Below are 18645 nucleotides of genomic sequence, written 5' to 3'. Positions count from 1 at the left end.
AATGGCTTTACTAACTTGCCAAGACCTTGGACAAATCACTTCCAGCCAGATTTTCAACAATGGGAACTCTGGTGCTCAGTCCCAATGAAAATCAGGCCCCTCTTTTCTCTGTGCCTCTGTTTAGCCATCTGCAAAGTGGCTATAACAATGTTTCCTCCATAAGGATGTTTTGAGGATGGATTGATGTTTGTAAAGTGCTTTGAGATCCTTGCATGAAAGGTGCTATGTAAGTGCAAATATTATTATGCTGATCCATTTAGAATGCTTTTTCTTCTCATTTTAAGAGCATGTTACTGGTCTATAGTTATAGTAGATAACAAGGAAAACCTTTGCAGTCTGGCTTTAAGCAAAGAGTGATGGTATGATATACTCCCCCTGTGTTAACCTATTGTATACATCATTTTCTTGACGTCAAATAGATATATAGATCTTGGGGAGCAAACTTAACTAGTTTTTTAAAAGAAAAAATCACAAAATTAGTGGATGGAGGTTGAGCAGTAGATGCAGTATATTTAAATTTTAGTTATATTTGATACAATGCCTCATGGAAGCTTACTCTCAAAATTGTGTCAAATCAACTTGGATATGAACACTGTGACTGAGAAAGAAGGAGCCATAACAAAGGGTAATTAATGCTAGATAGCAAAATATCATCTTAGGAGGTGATATCTACTGCAGAACCACAGGGGAATCTGTGTTAGGTCACTTTTACTTAATGTCTTCACTAATATTATAGGGTACAAACTGCACATTAATGGAACTTGCAGATGATACTAAATTGGAAGGAGCTGCAAACACCAGTGGAAAAAGAGAATACAGGACATGAGCCAAAGTCCATTGAAGTCAGTGGAAAGTTTCCTGTAGACTTCAGTGGGCTTTGGATCAAGCCCATAGGGAGATGAGAAATGTAGACAGAGAATAACAAATGAGATTCAATTTGAGAACATGCAAGCTGGGTAATGTTAATCCAAAGCGCACATTCAGAGGGAGGCAGAAACTCACTATCAGAAAGACAGTGGCCAATTGGAAGAATGACAAAAGTACTTGTGTGGCTGGCAGGAATGGCTTTCAAGAAAAAAAATAAAGAGTTAAATATGTCTAGATATGACAGAGGGGATAAAGTCTTGAAACTGCTTGGAAACTGAAGCTGGTACATAATGTAGCCCCTCACTTAGGCTGAAATTCACCCCTGTGCAGGGGACCAGCCCAAGAGCTATGCACTGGTTAAGTCACGCCCAATTTTAAGGATTGAATTGGTACATATTCCTTGTGCTAGACCTCTGCACGGAGTGAATTTCAGCCTAAGTCAGTGGGCTTTCACAATGAGGGCGAGGGCATCAGTGCTTTAGGAGTTGCTGGTTGCCTGTGAATTTAATCTTGAAAGGGTTTGGGATCTGATTACATCAGATACTGCCCCTCTCTCTATGAGCCACATATCCACAGTTGCAACCAGTGAAAAGGTCTGAGCTGGACTTCCCTAGTTACGAATGGGTGGGAGCTTCTGACTGAAGGCCCCTCAACTGTCATTCCCTTGCCCCCTTAGTGCACTAGCGCCTTGTTAACTTTCTATACATACTATGAGCTCATCTTTTTCTCCCGAGCACTCAGGGTATGTCTACGCTGCCATTAAAAACCCGGGGCTGGCCAGTGCCAGCTGACTTGGGCTCGCAGGGCTCAGGCTCCGGGGCTGTTTAATTGTAGCATATACGTTTGGGCTCAGGCTGAGACCAGGCTGCAGACTGAGCCCAAACATCTACACTGCAGTTAAATAGCCCTGTGGCGTGAGCAGCATGGGCCAGCTGTGGGTTTTTAATTGCCGTGTGGCCATACCCTAGGGACAGGCTGTCTGGGGATATGTTTTATCTGAAGCGTGGGGGTAGGGTGGGTGTTTACAGATGAGCGGTTCACTATTTATTGTGTTCATGGCATAAACACAGAAGTTAGATAAACATAAAATACTTGTTCTGGAAGATTGCAACGTAACACTGCTTTAGTTTGTAAAATCCAGAACCTAATACACAAGAGCCAAAAACGGAGAGACAAAGCAGGCTGCTCCCTAAGGCAGTGAGCCACAGCTCAACCTACCTTGCTCTAGGATGGCTTTTTGCAGGTTGACTGCTCCTGAATACTCAGCCTGCATGCTTCCCTACAGAGCCCCCTAGCACACAAGCAGGGCCAGGAAACACCTGCCAGCTTAAAGTGATAGCTTGTAACTTTAACACCGTTTTCAATACATCACATTAATCACTCTGCAATATTGACATTGTAAGCTCCTCTCACCACCAGTGCCAGACCATGGGATGGGGGCACCTGCTATGTAACATCCTTTAGACATTGAAAGAAATGATCTAATTAATATTTGAAGGGTGTGAACTCCAGGGAGATCTGGGAGTTCATTATAAAGGTATAACCAAGAGTGATGGAATGAAATTAAGAAAGGGAAACATTAGGCTGAGCTTTCTGACAGTGAGCTCAGTTAGTCCATTGATTAATCTTCATTCCACTTCATTGCCATGTTTAAAATTAGGCTGACTGTATTAGGGAATGTACAGCAGGGATAGGGTGACCAGACAGCAAGTGTGAAAAATCGGGACAGGGGGTGTGTGGGGGGGGTAATAGGAGCCTATATAAGAAAAAGACCCAAAAATCAGGACTCTCCCTATAAAATCGGGACATTTGGTCACCCTAAGCAGGGAACATACCCGCACAGTCAGGGAAAGTGGGCTACTTGTCCAAATAGGCCAAATTCAGCCCTGGTGCAAGAGGACACAGCTTCATCGCTTGAGGCTTCCCTGAGGTTCGTCTGTCTCACTCAGGCATCTGAACTGTCCTAGGAGCCTCAAGAATTGGAGAGAACAAATGTGGCAGTAAAGGCTCCTTGAGATCCTCAGTCAAGTGCAGCTCCGGCAGACTAAAGGACCTAGAGTCAAGGACTCGCAGAACCATTAGATTAGTAGCCAACTGTGTTGAACACCAGATGACTATTAGACCCCAATAAATGTGGCTTCAGTAGGTGTATGCACAAGAGACAGGAGCGGCGCCAGGGTTTGTGGCGCCCTAGGCGGGGGTCCTTCCGCGCTCCCAGTCGTCGTTGGCAATTCTGCGGCGGGGGGGGGGTCCTTCTGCGCTCCCGGTCTTCGGGGCACTTCGGTGGCGGATCCCGGAGCGAGTGAAGGATCCGCCGCAGAATTGCCGCCAAAATGCCGCCTCCTCCCAAATCCTGCTGCCCTAGGTGACCGCCTAGGTCGCCTAAATGGAAGCGCCGGCCCTGACAAGAGATAATGACTTGGCAAATTTAACTCAGACAAATCTGGCTGCTGAGTAACTACCCCAAAATTACTTAATCAATTAAAGGAATTGTTTTCAAAATAATGTGTCAAACTCTCAAGGAGTCTTTAAGTGTTTAAATAGCCATTTAATGAGATGGCAGTAAAAGTTATGCAGATATTAATTTTACTAAAACTGCTTATTGCTGTTTGTTAAATATAGTTAATGCTCTGTCAACATTTCCATTAAAAAGACAAGTTCAAGGCAAGACACATCCTATCTAGAGACTTCCCTTTTATGACTTGCCAGGGTAAGAAAAAATCATTCAGACTCTTCCTCTAAAACCTCTTTGACAAGTGACCGCTAATCTCTTCTGGCCATGAATCAGGTAGTGTTATAAAAGCAGGGTTGGCAATTCTTGTAATTTTTATTGAATCGGGCAATATGTGGTGTGTTCCTTAAAGTCCCAGCTCCTGGCTTCATGTGACTATATGAATCTCATGGTTGCAGAAAAAAGTTTGAACATGTGAACCTAAATACTTCAAAACCAGAAGGCAAATAAAAATAACCTAATGCTAATATTTCATTATTATTAAGCCAATCTCATGAGTTTTTGGAAGCCTGACTCATGGTTTTTGAACATTCAGACATGGCAATACAATGAAGCTAGAAGCGCCAGGTTATTCTTCATCTCTTCTGACTGCTTGCCTCTGTTTTTCTAGTTACTGTACATGCTGGAACAAAGATCCTCATCATGCAGGCTTTGGAGACTGGGCCTAGCACCATCTCAGTACAACCACCACCATCATCATTGACACACCCACTGCAAAGAAACCAAGTTGGTGGCTTCTCCAAGTACACAAGGTTGTCTGCAACTTGGCCAGACCTTAATGCTCCGAGGCCTTTCTGAGGAGGTTTCCATGCTCAGGTAAGAACACAGGATCAGGGGTTGTGCTGGAGTTTGTGGTGGAATGGAGTCTGTAGCTGCTGTTAAACAGGAAGGAGGTGAATCTAAGATACACCCTGAAGGGAGAGCCACTTTTGCCTGAGTTGATTTGGAAAGAGCCTGATGGCCCACCTTGAGGGATGGAAAGAAGTCTTGGAGCAGTGTCTAATTTCTTAAGAAACAACAGACACCCAGTGGATGCTGGACACCTAACTCCCCTCTGAGCCTTTGAAAATCTCCCACTCTGTGTCTCACCTGCTCTCTCTCTGCTGTCTCATTTGCTGGGTATAGGGCAACTAAGTTTTTTTTTCTCAGGCAGTAGCAGTGGTCAGGGAGCTGGTGTGATTCTCACACAGACCCTCCTGTGTGCCCCAGCTCTGGGCATGGAACTTGACAGATAGCCCACACCTTCGCTTGGGGGGCAAGCTTGCTGCAGAGAGACTTTGGAGGACAGGGAGCCCAGGCAATGGGAAGAGAAGAGGCGGAGGGAGGCACTTGGGACACCAAGAACTACTTATACTACCCCCTGGCAAAAGAGGCCCAAGGATTAATTGCAGGTAGAAGACAGGCAGAAACTAGGAAGATGTACGCTCTTCGCTAAGCTGCATGGGTGGAGTGAAGCCCTTTTGATGATTCCCTGGACCGCTATTTCTTTTACTTTTTTAACAACCCTATCACCCCTGCCTTCTCCCGTCTGCCACAGGAGTTAATGCTCATTTCAGTTCCCTCCAGCTCTCTGACCTTTAATAGCTTGCGGGTCTGTCTACACTAAGGAAACTCTATGTTGGCACAGCTACGCTGGCATAGCAAGAGTGTAGATGCAGCCTGCACTGACAGAGGGGGGTTTTCTATTGGCATAGTACCACTGCATCCCAGAACAAAGCACTCTTCTATTGATATAGCTGCATCTACGCTGGGGATCATATCAGTGTAGCTACGTCAGACTTTTCAGTGTAGATCTGCCCTTGGACATCCTCAGCAGTTGGGCGTGAGGGAGAGACAGCAAGGTACTGTGCTCAGACCCTCAGGGAACAGCCCCTTCATTCTTCCTGTGGGCTGGTCTGCACTTGAAAGTCATATCTGCATAGCTACGCCGAAATAACCCCCAGAGTAGGTGCAGCTGTGTCGACAGAAGAGTGCTTCCATCAGGGTAGCTAATGTCGTTCGAGGATGTGATGTTTCTGCATCTACAGAAAAACCCCTTCTGTCTGCATAGGCTCTGTCTACATTACGGGGCTCTGCTGGTATAGCCTCTGTAATGTAGACATACTCTGTGATTAAATAAGGGTTCCCAGCTCACTGGCCATTAGCAGTGCCCATCACCACAGCTAATGATTATAAAGGATCCTTTTGTGCAGAACAACCAAATTTTGGGGGGCTTTTGAACCTCCATCGACGTGCAATATCCAATGTGTTCCACTTTATTCCACAGTTGCATGAGGTGAAAAGAACAGGACTTGGCTCACTGTGTAAACCCTCTGCTCACAGTCCATACCACTTGCCTATATAAAAGCTTGCACACATAGCAAATTTTGCAATGTTGGAGGTCTGTGTTAGAATGTGATCATTCTCCCAGCTCTGATGGATCTGTTTGGTCTTGTCTGTGTAGATGGAACCTAACTATTTTCATAGCCCTGTAAAAACCTAGGACCTAACTCCAGGCTCAGTTACATCTAATGTTTTTCCCAAATTGTGATATGTGATAACGTTAGAATCATGGAGACACACACAACAGGTAATTTAATGCGAGAAGGTTTTAGAAATAAGGGCAGCTCCTCAGTTGTGAGTAGGCAGCAGGGTGAAAGTGGCAGGAATCCTGCTCTGCAAAGCTCAGGTTCTGCTCTGTTACACCATTGTAAAGCAGGTGTAACTTCATTTACTCCAGCTTTTTCACCAGTGTAACTGAGAGCAGGATTTAGCCACAAGCAGGCAGGCCTCTGACTGCTCACAAGAATAAGGGCTGGTCTACACCCAGCCGCTAGTTTGGCGGCTGGGGATCGAAGTTCTGGGTTCGACTTATCGCGTCTGGTCTGGACGCGATAAGTCGAACCAGGAAGTGCTCGCCGTCGACTGCGGTACTCCAGCTCGGCGAGAGGAGTACCGCGGAGTCGATGGGGAGCCTGCCTGCCGCGTGTGGACCGCGTCTGAACCGCGGTAAGTTCGAAGTAAGGTATGTCGACTTCAGCTACGTTATTCACGTAGCTGAAGTTGCGTACCTTACTTTGACTTGGGGGGTTAGTGTAGACCAGGCCTAAGACTGGCAAGGAGGTGTGCAAACTTCTCTAGTCAGCCATGCTCACAACTATCCTAGCTTAGTGAATGATGGGTGCTCACCTTCCTGCTGGGATTTTAACTCAGTTGTGACCCGCATCCTGGAGGGGAATTGTAGCTCTTTTTAAGGTACCAGGTGGACACTTTTGCTTTAAGCTTTATTTTTTGTAGTGGTAGTGTAGTTTTATAATACAACCTCTGAGCATCCTGAAAGGCTCACTACCCTTTCTTCCTCCTGCAGCGAAGAAGGCAAGAATGACTCTGCAGCACTGAGTTCTCACAAATTACTGACCATACAGGAGGTTTTACTACTTGCACCCATCCACTCTGCCATACAGTTCAGGGAAAAGGGAGCTGAATCAGATGGAGAATAAGAGCAGATGCATGTTTTCACCTGTTAGCTGAGACATCAAATGGGCCAGACAAGCAAATAAGAGGCATCACAATTCAGGCTTTTTGTGTTTTGATGGGACTTGCGTAACAAGTTGAGTTATGTAAACCCATGAGAAATTGTGACAGAAATGTCAGATCCTTCTGCTTACAACACAGATGTTGAGCTTTAGAAAAATTACATCTAGCTACGGAAAGGAATCTAGGATTGATAAGCATATAACAAGTGTAGTCTGAAAAGTTATCTCAGGACAGGCATAAGAGCCAGGAATTCTAATACTAGCCCTGACACTGACTGCCTGTTTGGCTGTGGGCAACTCACCTAACTACTCTGCTTCAGTTTCCCTATCTAAGAGGTGGCTGAGAGTACTTCCCTATTGTGCTTCCCAGGGATATTGCGAAGATTCATTAGCTAATGTTTATACAGTGTTTGTTCTAAGTCTTAGGCCTGGTCTACACTTGGGGGGGAATCGATCTAAGTTATGCAACTTCAGCTACGTGAATAACGTAGCTGAAGTCGACGTACTTCGATCTACTTACCACGGTGTCTTCACTGTGGTAGGTCGACTGCTGATATTCCCCCGTCGACTCCACCTACACTTCTCGCTCCGGTGGAGTACTGGAGTTGACGGGAGAGCGATCGGCAGTCGATTTATCGCGTCTTCACTAGACATGATAAATCGACCCCCGCTGGATCGATCACTCCGGAGGTAAGTGTAGACATGCCCACACTGTATATCAACAACTAAATAGTGACTTCTGTATAAAGGCTAACAGTGCCAGCCCACAGGGCTACCTGCCTCCCCATGACTATATAGCAGCATTTCTGCAATGAGCCATTTGGCACTGATTCCTAGGGTTTTGAAAAGTTTATGGATTCTGCCAATTTTACAAAATGAGATTTTTTCCCCCAAAATAAATCCCCTATTTACCAGAGGCGTGTCACAATTATTTCTTACTTCCATTTTTGCCCCTTTACCATCTCTTTGGGCTGACAGATACAAAAGCAGGGCGGTCACTACAGGGACGAGTCCTGAACTTGCTGAGCTGATGGCAAAGCTCTCGTTGACATCCAAGGGACTAGGATTTGGCAGACTTCCATCCCCAAAGCCACCTTGCAGTCTTACATTCAAAGTTGATAAAATAAAAAGCAACGTATTTAGTGTATTTAAAATGGGCAAAGTTATTTTTTTCTCCTTGTACTGGTATTTTTATTATTGCACAGCTGGGCTTGTAGCGTATGTCCAAGGACATCTCAGTCATGTGTTGTATGGCCTGACATTCCACTGGCTAAGGAAATGGCTTCTGGTGCTTTCATGGAATGTAGACTTTGTCCTTTTTATAAGGAGATCATCAGCACGCACCTTGTCGTTCATCTATGGCAATTTTTGAACCTGATTCTGCTCTCATAGTGGTGTAAATCAGAAGAACCTCCATTGAAGCCAATGGAATTACAGTGGTTTAAAATTGGTGTCAGATCAGAATGAGGCTCACGGACTCTAGTTGGTCTTGCACATTATTACACTGATTAATGGCCTAAGTCATTCAGAAATATGTGCAACATTCACTTTACACTGCAGTTTACAGATTGCCTTTTCAGAAGATGTGCACACTTTTCTGATTCATTAACTGCATTCAGTCCAGTACAGAACTGATTGCACTTCTCCATCATGTACCCAAAATGTGGACAAGTTCACAGTCTAGGTTAAAGATATCAGCTGCCATGTTTAACTGAGAGTTTAAAAGTTATACAGTATTTGCTGAAATCTGTATCATGCTGTTCAAGAACAATGAAGTGTCATAGCAACTATGCTGTCATATGGTGCGCTCAGTGGGGAAAAAACATTAACACAAAATGTCCACTTGGAACTTGTCAGGCCAAATTCATCCCTGGTGATTTTCCAAAGCCTTCCCTGCAGTCCTAGCAAACATGGATTTGGCCATAATGCTTTGAAATAAAATGTTACTTGAAAAATATTTGGTGGGCTTGTTCCAGGAGCATGACCTGAACTAGTAGCTTAGTGGTAAAGATTGAGTGAATGAGCTTTATTAATATAACATCATGCATTTTGTAGGATCCCGGTGTATTTTGTAAATTAAACAATATGCAGGGATCAAACGACCCATCAGTCAGATGTAACCATTTCTGGGAAAGCAGAGTCTGTTATATTATATTTCTGTCCTCAAATGTACATACTAGCATTAGACTCTATGGGCCATATTTTAAGTACCCACTCGTGGACCAAATTTTAAAAGTGCTTGACTTCCATATGAGCACTCAGCAGTTCCCAGTGTGATGCTGTTTTTTTTTTTTAAATCTGGCGGTGTATGTTTGCTGACTTTATTGAAGGAAGGATCACAGAGCAAAATGGAATAATTTTGCAACATACGGGCTCTATTATTTATTTTTATTATAGTGGGGCCTAGAAACCCTAACTGAGATCAGGGTTCCATTGTGCTAGGCACTATGTAGTAAAAGAAAATGCGTGCTCTGAAAAGCTTACAAGCCCAAGGTCCCCTGCCCCCCAATTCCTTTTGTGGAGGTGAATCAAGTCCCATGTAGTCAGAGTATCTATATTACAACACCTGATCTCTACTGCGAGCACTTCCACCTTCTTCTAATACAGCATGTATTCCCTATTTCTGGAGGCATCACAACAGAATGGATCAAACAGCGGTCTGCTCTGGTGTTGCAACACTGTTTGTACATTTTATTTCTAATGTCCAGATACCACTATAACTACCAATTGGCCTGGCAGAGAGATGGGGTATCGCTGACAGACCTCAGTTGTCAGGGGGCAGCATTGAACCTGAGATCTTTGGAGCTAAATGCATCAGCCTGAATTTCATGAGCTAAAAACTACCTGCCTATTAGCCAAGGCTATAGCAGACACATCAATCTCTAGATAAAAACAATGAGGAGATGCAGGCATAAATATTTATGTAATTTTCACTCCATGCATTTTAAGAAGTGGTTTTTTTACTCACAAAAGCTTATGCCCAAATAAATCTGTTAGTCTTTAGGTGCCACCGGACTCCTCGTTGTTTTTGTGGATACAGACTAACATGGCTACCCTCTGAATCTCTAGATGGTCTAAGCAGGGCTGCCCAGAGGATTCAGGGGGCCTGGGGGCAAAGCAATTTCAGGGGCCCCTTCCATAAAAAAAAGTTGCAATATTATAGAATACTATATTCTCGTGGGGGCCCCTCCGGGGCCAGGAGCCTGGGGCAAATTGCCCCACTTGCCCCCCCCCCTCTGGGCGGCCCTGGGTCTAAGTGCCTCTAGAGGGGGACAGAACACCACACCAAACAGGCATGGGTTACAGTGGCACTGAATGATATCCACTACAGTACGAGGGACTGAATCTGATTTCACTTACACCAGTTTACACTTTGTGACTCAAGTGACTTCAGTGGAGTACTGCAGGTTTACACCAGTGTATGTGAGATTGTATAATTTGGCAATCAGACCTGTATAAATTTTGCCTTAGTGCTGTAACAGGTCACAAATTGAAAGTCTTGTTTATAAGAAGGCAATTTACCACTGGGCTCACCAGCTCCTGGCAGGGCTGCGACTTGAGACCTATTACCAGTGAGAAAATGTAATAAATCTTGTGATGAGAGAAATTGCACTGTTCTCACTTTACTACAAAAAAACAAAACAAAACAAAAACCCACCACCCCGGGCATAAGTATTGCATAGTGACACAGAAGTAGGTCCATGAGCCGTGAGCTCCAAGCCCCAGTGCCCTGCAGGGCAGAAGCTAGGAGCCCCAGCGCCCCATGGAGCAGAAGCCCTGAACTCCGGCACCATGCGGGGATAACGGTGGGAGCCCGGAGCCCCAGACCCCTGTGGGGCTGAAATCCTGAGCTCCAGTGCCCTGCTGGGAGCCTGGAGCCCCAAAGCTGGGAGTCTGGAGCCCCAGGCCCCACGAGACTAAAGTCCAGAGCCCACGGAGAGGTAGAGCCCGGGTAAAGTTACACTCTGAGTACCTATGAGGATGGGTAGGGGTGTATTACATCCTGAGTACCCATGAGAGAGGTTTAGGGATGGAATCTTAAATTGTGCAGATACCATGAGCCCCAGTACCCCACGGGGCAGAAAGGTCAAGCCCCCCCACACATACCCTGCAGGGCTAAAGTTGGGAGTCCTGAGCCCCAGCACCTGATGGGGCAGAAGCTCCAAGCCCCACCACCCTGCAGGACTAAAGCTGGGAACCTGAGCCCCCGTGTAATGACCTGACACTGTCAGGTAATTAAGCCAAACTTCTAGGTTTTGTCATTTTGAAAATAGCAATAGCAATATTTTTCATTAATTTGTTTGCAACCCAAACACTGCAGCACTGTGCTGGTGCATGAGAACCTGAAAGTGAAATTGACTAGAAACAAAAATGAAAATGTCTAGTCTATTTTCCTTTTCCAAGATGAATGAAATTTTAAAAAGGAATCAGGAAAAAACATCAAAAACAAATTAAATGTTAAACTATTTTTACTGGGCACACAGGCCAGGGGAGATATTTCCCTTTTAAAAGTATATGTTTTAACCTGAGATGGCACTTTTATAATCTATGTAGTTTTCTTTACTCTTTGCAAATGTTACTAGTGTTGATTTGTTTAGTGCTCATACTGTTCTGGATGTTCTACCCCAGGGGTTCTCAATGTTTTTCTTTCTGAGGGCCCCGCAACATGCTATAAACATTCCAGTGCTGGAGGAGGCATAGAGACAGGGTTCCTGGATCCAGGTGCAGGGGGGGCTCCAGTCTCTGAGCTTCAATCTTAGGAGGGGGAGAGCCTGAGGGCTTCTTCTCCATGGGGCTGGAGGTCCAGAGCTTCTTTAGCCCCATTAGACTGGGGGACTTGGGGCTTCTGCAGCACCAGGTGCCAGAGTTTGGGGTTTGTGCCCCACGGGACACCACTGCTCAGGGCTCTCAGCTTTAGCCCTGCAGGGCAGAGGGGCTCGGAGCTCCAGGTTTTAGCCCTGCGGGGCTCTGGGCTCCTGGCATTAGCAGCTCAGGGCTTCTGCCCCTCTGGGCACTGGGGCTCAGGGCTCCTGGCTAGTACCCTGTGGGTGCTGGGCCTCAGGGCTTGTGGCACCCCTGAAATGGGGGGCTATGCCCCCCCCAGTTGAGAACTGCTATTCTATGGTATTATACAGTGCTTGATTCGCTGTGTAAATGAGGGAGTAACTCCGCTGAACCTAATGGGATAAAACCAGGATGAGTGGAAAATCAAGCCCATTCTCTGCCCCAAGAACTTGCAATGAATGTCACAAACAGTCGGGGGAGGGGGGGCATTTAGCGGGGTTTTTCCTTCTCTTCTCTCCCCCTGCTATTGATAGGTTCGTTTTTGTGGCCTTCCCAGCCTGAATGACTCTCACATGGAGCATGATAAGCAAAGTATTTGTAAGAGTTCACGTTCCTGGCCGGTTCCGCTCAGAAGATGAGTCTCCCCCAGCTAGCCTGGCTTCCTTGGAGTACAAGCACTAGACAGTCCAAGGGCGAGGAGTAACCCGATGTCACAAAGGGAGAATCTCCCCGGGAAACAAACCACCCTGGCTCAGCAAAAGCCCCCGGCCCAGCCGACTCCAGCCAGTTCCCGGCCATTTCAAAGGGAGAGCTGCGCCTTGTGGCTTGCAGCTGTCGGCAATCGCTTTTCCTGGCTGCCCCAGCCGGCTGTTGTTTCCAGCTGTGGTGGGGGTGGGGCAGATATTTACTCCCCCCCCCCCCCCCCGCCGCTGTAACAATAGATGGCAGAACTGCCTGCAGCAAACAGCTGGCGTCTAACTGCCTAGTCAAGCACGGGGCTGCTTGGCCCGGCTCGGCTCGGCTCGGCAGCTGCTATTATCCTAACCGTGCCTGATCTCGCCCCCAAACTGCAGCTCTGGGGCTGGGCCGTCCCGGGAAGGGCGATCAGGTCCCCGGGCGCTCTCCGGCCGGAGGGGCAGAGATGCTGATGGAGCCCTTGGGCTCTTTTGTCCCCCCCCGTCCGAGCCCCGGACTCCAGGAGAGATTGTGCTGGAGACAAAGGCGGCGCCACAGCTGGCGGCCGGGACGCAGCGGAGGGGGAAGCGCCGCGCTGACAAAGGAGCGAAGTTTCTTTACCTTGGGAGGTGTCTTTAGTTCCTGCCTGGCTCGTCCGAATCCATCAGCTGCTCTCAGGCCGCCTCTGGGCTGGCAGCACCTTCCCCCCGCACTGGGCTGCGTGTGCTGCAGCTCCCCGCCTCCAGCTGCCACTGCCCGGGGCTGAGTGAGGGGGGATGCCCCCGGAGACAGCCCTGGCTTCAGAGGCAAGGCTCGGTGCCTTCGCCAGGACTTTCTGAGCCTCCCTTGCTGTACGGAGAGCTGGCCGATCCGCACAGTGCCCACAATCCTCTGGCTGGTAGAAAGCTCTCCCACTGCTTTGCCTCTCGGGATTTCAGGGCGGCTTCAGCATTTCATGCGACCCTCTCGCTTATCTCAGTGCGTGTCAGTGTCAATGAAAGAAAATAGAAAAGAAAGGGCTTAAAATATTGGATTCGCTGCATAATGACTAGACTCCTAACACCTAGTAGTTACCTGGTGCTTTGCCGTCTCCAAGCCTTATGCTGCTCATCCATCAATCTTGTAACCCCCTTTATGGTTTATAAATGTATTAATAACAAGAAGACTGAAATCTATGGTCTGATTTCTACCAAATACTGGGGGGGGGGGGGCAGGAACTCCAGCACTTTCTGAGGTCTTTAAGGTCTACACAAGTGTTCTAATGCAGCACACGCCTTTTGATTAGATTCAGGGAGCCAAATTCTGCTTTCAGACTGGTTTAAAGTCATTCTGTTGAGGTCAGTGGAATGACTGTATTTGAATCTTTGTAATGGAGTATAGCATTGAGCTATGGCATTGAATTCAGCAGTCACAGAAGCAGTGGTGTATATTAATTTACACATGAGGTGTAAGAGGGTTAAAGTAATAATAATACTTCAGTCTTATACAGTACTGTGCTCTGTTCATCCATCCATCTCAAAGTGAACCCAAAGTTGAGCATCATTCGTTATCCACATTTTAGACAGGGATGCTGAGGTCTTACCTAATTTCACACAGAAGCTCAGTAGCAGAGGCAAGAACAGACCCTGGCTCTCCTAATTTCCAGACCAGTGTCTTATCCATGGGTCCCCACTACCACTTGCACCCCAATGCCATTCAGTGAGTGTGCGACAAAAATCAACAGAGGGTCCTGTGGCACCTTTAAGACTAACAGAAGTATTGGAGGATAAGCTTTCGTGGGTGAATGCCCACTTCATCAGACGTCTGATGAAGTGGACATTCACCCACGAAAGCTTATGCTTCAATACTTCTGTTAGTCTTAAAGGTGCCACAGGACCCTCTGTTGCTTTTTACAGATTCAGACTAACACGGCTACCCCTCTGATACTGCGACAAAAATGTAACTTACATACCAGGGGACAGAAGAGGAGTGTAGCAGGAAAAACAATGAATGGGGTTGGGAAGACCCAGGTGTAATAGCTGATTCCCCTCACATACACCTTACCAATGAAATTACACCAGTGATGAATATGGCCCCTGGTGTTAAATGATCTGGAGTAGGAAAAGATGGGTTATATATATATATATAGACAGACAGACATATCTCATAGAGCTGGAAGGGACCCTGAAGGTCATTGAGTTCAGCCCCCTGCCTTCACTAGCAGGACCAAGTACTGATTTTTGCCCCAGATCCCTAAGTGGCCCCCTCAAGGACTGAACTCACAACCCTGGGTTTAGCAGGCCAATGCTCAAACCACTAAGCTATCCCTCCCCTAGGTTAATAATAACCAACATCGTATAACTGACCTTTTTTCCCAAGGGTATGTCAAGCCTGAATGTCTACACTGCAGTTTTATAGCCCCTTCGCCCGAGCCCTGCGAGCCTGATTCAGCGGACATGGGCGAGCCATGGGCGTTTTATTGCACTGTGCAGACATTCCCCAGGTGACCCTTTAAAGTCCTGTACTGCAGTGTTGCACTACAGAGTGTAGTACATATTTCCAGCTATTGTTTGGTTTGGGTTTTAATTAGAATTACTAGGCTATACTGATGATAAATATAATCAACTAGCTAATATGTCAGAGAGGGAACATTCGAAATAAACGGTTATACTGTAGTTTTGTTACAGTTCTCTGGAAACACATCTAATCCTGTTTGCACATGTAAAAGCAAGGTGCCACTGGGAATGAATGTCCATGCCCACACTGGCTTGTTAGTTCCTCTTTGGCATCCTTAAGCTTCTTCTTTCGTACACATCACAATATCTAGATTGTTCAGCCATCTAACTGCTGCATCATTGAGGGTAGCAAGGTATTGCCTTCCACCCTCTAATCATCTAATTGAGCACACCTCCGCCACATGTTTGACCATTTGCATTGCTGCCCTGCAGTCACACTGTGAAGATGGAACTAAGCAAAATGTCTTCATTATGGCAGCTGCTCTGGCTGTTCCAATCGGCAGCCTACTAACCCACATCCAGGATCTGCATCCCAGGTTGCAAACAGGTGGATGTAAGTTAGCCAGGGCTTCTGAAATTCATTAGCATGTCAGTCTCTCTATCCCAGAATTGCTACCAGGACATAGCTGTTGGCCTTGTTATGCTGTTATTCACCTAAGATTGGTGCTGGGCCAGCAGTCCTGGACATGAGGGCATGAATGGCTGCTGCAAAAGGATGTCACAAAGTCAGTCATAGCAAGTCAGCAGGAAGTGCAGGTGTAGGTATTTTCTTCTGGCGACAAGCAGAGCTTCTTGGAGGACGTGTCCGCTGCTTGTTTGAATCTATTGGACCCATTGTGAGCCTTGGGTGTAGCAAGTTGTTTTAATCTGCCATAGGATGGCATCTCATTGAAGTTTTGGGGGAATGATATGAGCCAACACTTCTAAATTAGATGGTAATGAGGGGTAATAAGGCGACTACTAATGATAAGGGTGGCTGTGTTCGACTTTGAATCAACTAGATGTGTGTGCCGATTTCTGCTCCTAACTGCTGCGTGATATCCCACTGGGGCATCAGGACTGAGGTTTGTAAAGCATTTGCCTCAGCTCCCCAGGAGGTTCCTGCTAGCATCTGGATCAAGGCAGTGTGGGAGGTGGTCATTTTCTTTGTGTTCTAGATGGGACTGGTATGCTAGACTGTGGCCAAGTTTGACTCCTAAGTAAGTGAGAAATGGCTGGAAAGGGAGTGGACAATCCTCAGTGCAGACTGTAAGCGGTGGATTGGCCAGACAATTGTTTAGATAGAAGGTTGTGGCAACTATCTGAGACTCTCTTAACTTAAGTCTCCACTGACAAAGGTAAGAGGACAGAGCATTCATGTCTTGACTGGGTGACCCTTCAATAGTATGTAGATCAGGGGTAGGCAACCTATGGCATGCGTGCCAAAGGCGGCACGTGAGCTGATTTTCAGTGGCACTTACACTGCCCGGGTCCTGGCCACTGGTCCGGGGGGCTCTGCATTTTAATTTAATTTTAAATGAAGCTTCTTAAACATTTTAAAACCTTATTTACTTTACATACAACAATAGTTTAGTTATATATTATAGACTTATAGAAAGAGACCTTCTAAAAACCTTAAATGTATTACTAGCACGCAAAACTTCTGAAAGGTTGCCGACCCCTGATGTAGATCATCACCCACATCAGCAAGACAGATGCTATCCACGTATATGTACTTATCAGCTGTAGTTGTTGGAAGGTCATAAGTCTATGTGTTGAAAAGGAGATTAGCTAGAAAGGAGAATGTTACAGAGATGCCTAAGCAGGCTGATTCTATCTCCAACTTACTAGATAAAGCTCCGATTTGTTATCTTTTCTTTGGTGAACGTACATGGGCTTATAGGGGATCTGCAACAACTCAGCAGTTGCTTGGTGACCCGCTAGGACAGACCAGACTTGTCTTTAGATCTAAAATTGCCTGTGGGCACTTCATTGTGGTTTTGAAACGATCCTTCAGTTGGCCTTGATTGTACAGTGCCGTTTTCAATCCCACATTAAACTGCATCTGATTTTCTGAAATAGCATCATGCCAAGGTGTGATACAGAGGCCCATGGTGCCAGTTGGCAAAGGATTCACTGTTCTTTACAAGCAACTTACATCTCAGGTCTGACAAACCCACTACATCTAATATTCCGTTTTCATGGTATTTATCCATAAAATGTAGCATGTGAGGTCTGTACTGAAATCTTGTAACTTATCAATACTCATAATCATTGCAAGATGTATGTGTGACGTTGTGCAGTCTATATGGTTTTATAAAAACTTGATAATAAGTCAATATAATGTAACTGGGATAGTTTTAGAGAAAATACGGTAATAAGTGAATATAACGTAACTGGGATATACTTCGTGCAAAAGGTCTCTTGTAAGGTATCATTACAAAGCTCATCATCTACTGAGTGTGATCATCCTATTTGTATAAATGTACCACTCTTGTATCTAAAACTAGAAATATAAAATATAACTCTGAGGGCCTATTGTAATTATGTAAAGTGTGGGCCATTAACGATGGTTTGAAATCTTGATGACTCCCATTAACAAGGACCATTGTCTGCAGATGGCTGTATTTACCTGTGAGTCTTCCTGTATATGTGTGTGCTGGCAAGTGAGTAATGAAGTCTTGCAGTGACATGTGATCATGTCACCTGAACTGGAATCCATCTTTAACCTGGTGCTTTTCCAGTGAGGGGGGGTGGAAACCCAGAGGGACAAAGGGTTCCCGCCTTATGCAAAAGATATATAAAGGGGTGGAACAGAACAAAGGGGAGAGAGGAGCCATCATGAAGAATCCCCTAGCTACCACCTGAGCTGGAACAAGAGCTGTACCAGGGGAAAGAATTGTGCCCAGGCCTGGAAGGTGTCCAGTCTGAGAAAAAAACTTACTGAAGCATCTCTGAGGGTGAGATTATCTGTATTTAGTTTGATTAGACATAGATTTGCGCATTTTATTTTATTTTGCTTGGTGACTTACTTTGTTCTGTCTGTTACTACTTGGAACCACTTAAATCCTACTGTCTGTATTTAATAAAATCACTTTTTATTTAGTAATTTACTCAGAGTATGTATTAATACCTGGGGGAGCAAACAACTGTGCATATCTCTCTATCAGTGTTATAGAGGGTGAACAATTTATGAGTTTGCCCTGCATAAGCTTTATGCAGGGTAAAACGGATTTATCTGGGTTTAGACCCCATTGGGAGTTGGGCATCTGAGTGCTAAAGACAAGCACATTTCTGGGAGCTGTTTTCAGGTAAACTTGCAGCTTTGGGACAAGTGATTCAGACCCTGGGTCTGTGTTGGAGCAGACTGGAGTGTCTCGCTCAGCAAGACAGGGTGCTGGAGTCCTGAGCTGGCAGGGAAAACAGAAGCAGGGGTAGTCTTGGCACATCAGGTGGCAGCTCCCAAGGGGGTTTCTGTGATCCAACCCGTCACAGTATGCATGGGTAATAAGTAACAAATAATGTAATTATATTGGAGTAAAAGTAGTCACCAGGGAATCTCATGTCTCAGTGATGGTCCATTCGAGCAGGAGGGAGTTGTCATCTCTGCCTGGTTAGCTGGTGATGTAATGCAAGGCTTGGTTGTCTACCCTTGCCCCACCTCTGAACACTCAATGGAAAACCATCAAGGACACATGCAAACAATTGAGATGATGTGGAGATAAAAAGGAACATTATAACAGACCAGGGATCGCCCTGTCTGTGAATGAAGACAAAAGACTGATTCAGTATATGACAGGATGGAGAAAGACACTCT

General features: G+C 45.9%; 1 protein-coding gene across 1 annotated transcript in view; it reads right to left on the bottom strand.

The window, feature by feature from the left end:
- LOC113407385 (KN motif and ankyrin repeat domain-containing protein 4-like) overlaps window positions 1-13032 on the bottom strand; it is a 52996-nt gene extending 39964 nt beyond the window's left edge. Inside the window, exon 1 of the mRNA XM_026655821.1 lies at window positions 12976-13032. The gene's annotated coding sequence lies outside the window, so the exon portion shown is untranslated. The remainder of the gene's footprint in view (window positions 1-12975) is intronic.
- Between the last annotated feature and the right edge of the window lie 5613 nt (window positions 13033-18645).

Source organism: Terrapene carolina, unplaced genomic scaffold (genome assembly GCF_002925995.2).
Source record: "Terrapene carolina triunguis isolate 2854851 unplaced genomic scaffold, T_m_triunguis-2.0 Scaffold211, whole genome shotgun sequence".
In the NCBI taxonomy this organism is placed as follows: domain Eukaryota; kingdom Metazoa; phylum Chordata; order Testudines; family Emydidae; genus Terrapene; species Terrapene triunguis.
This window is presented reverse-complemented; position numbering and strand designations above follow the sequence as displayed.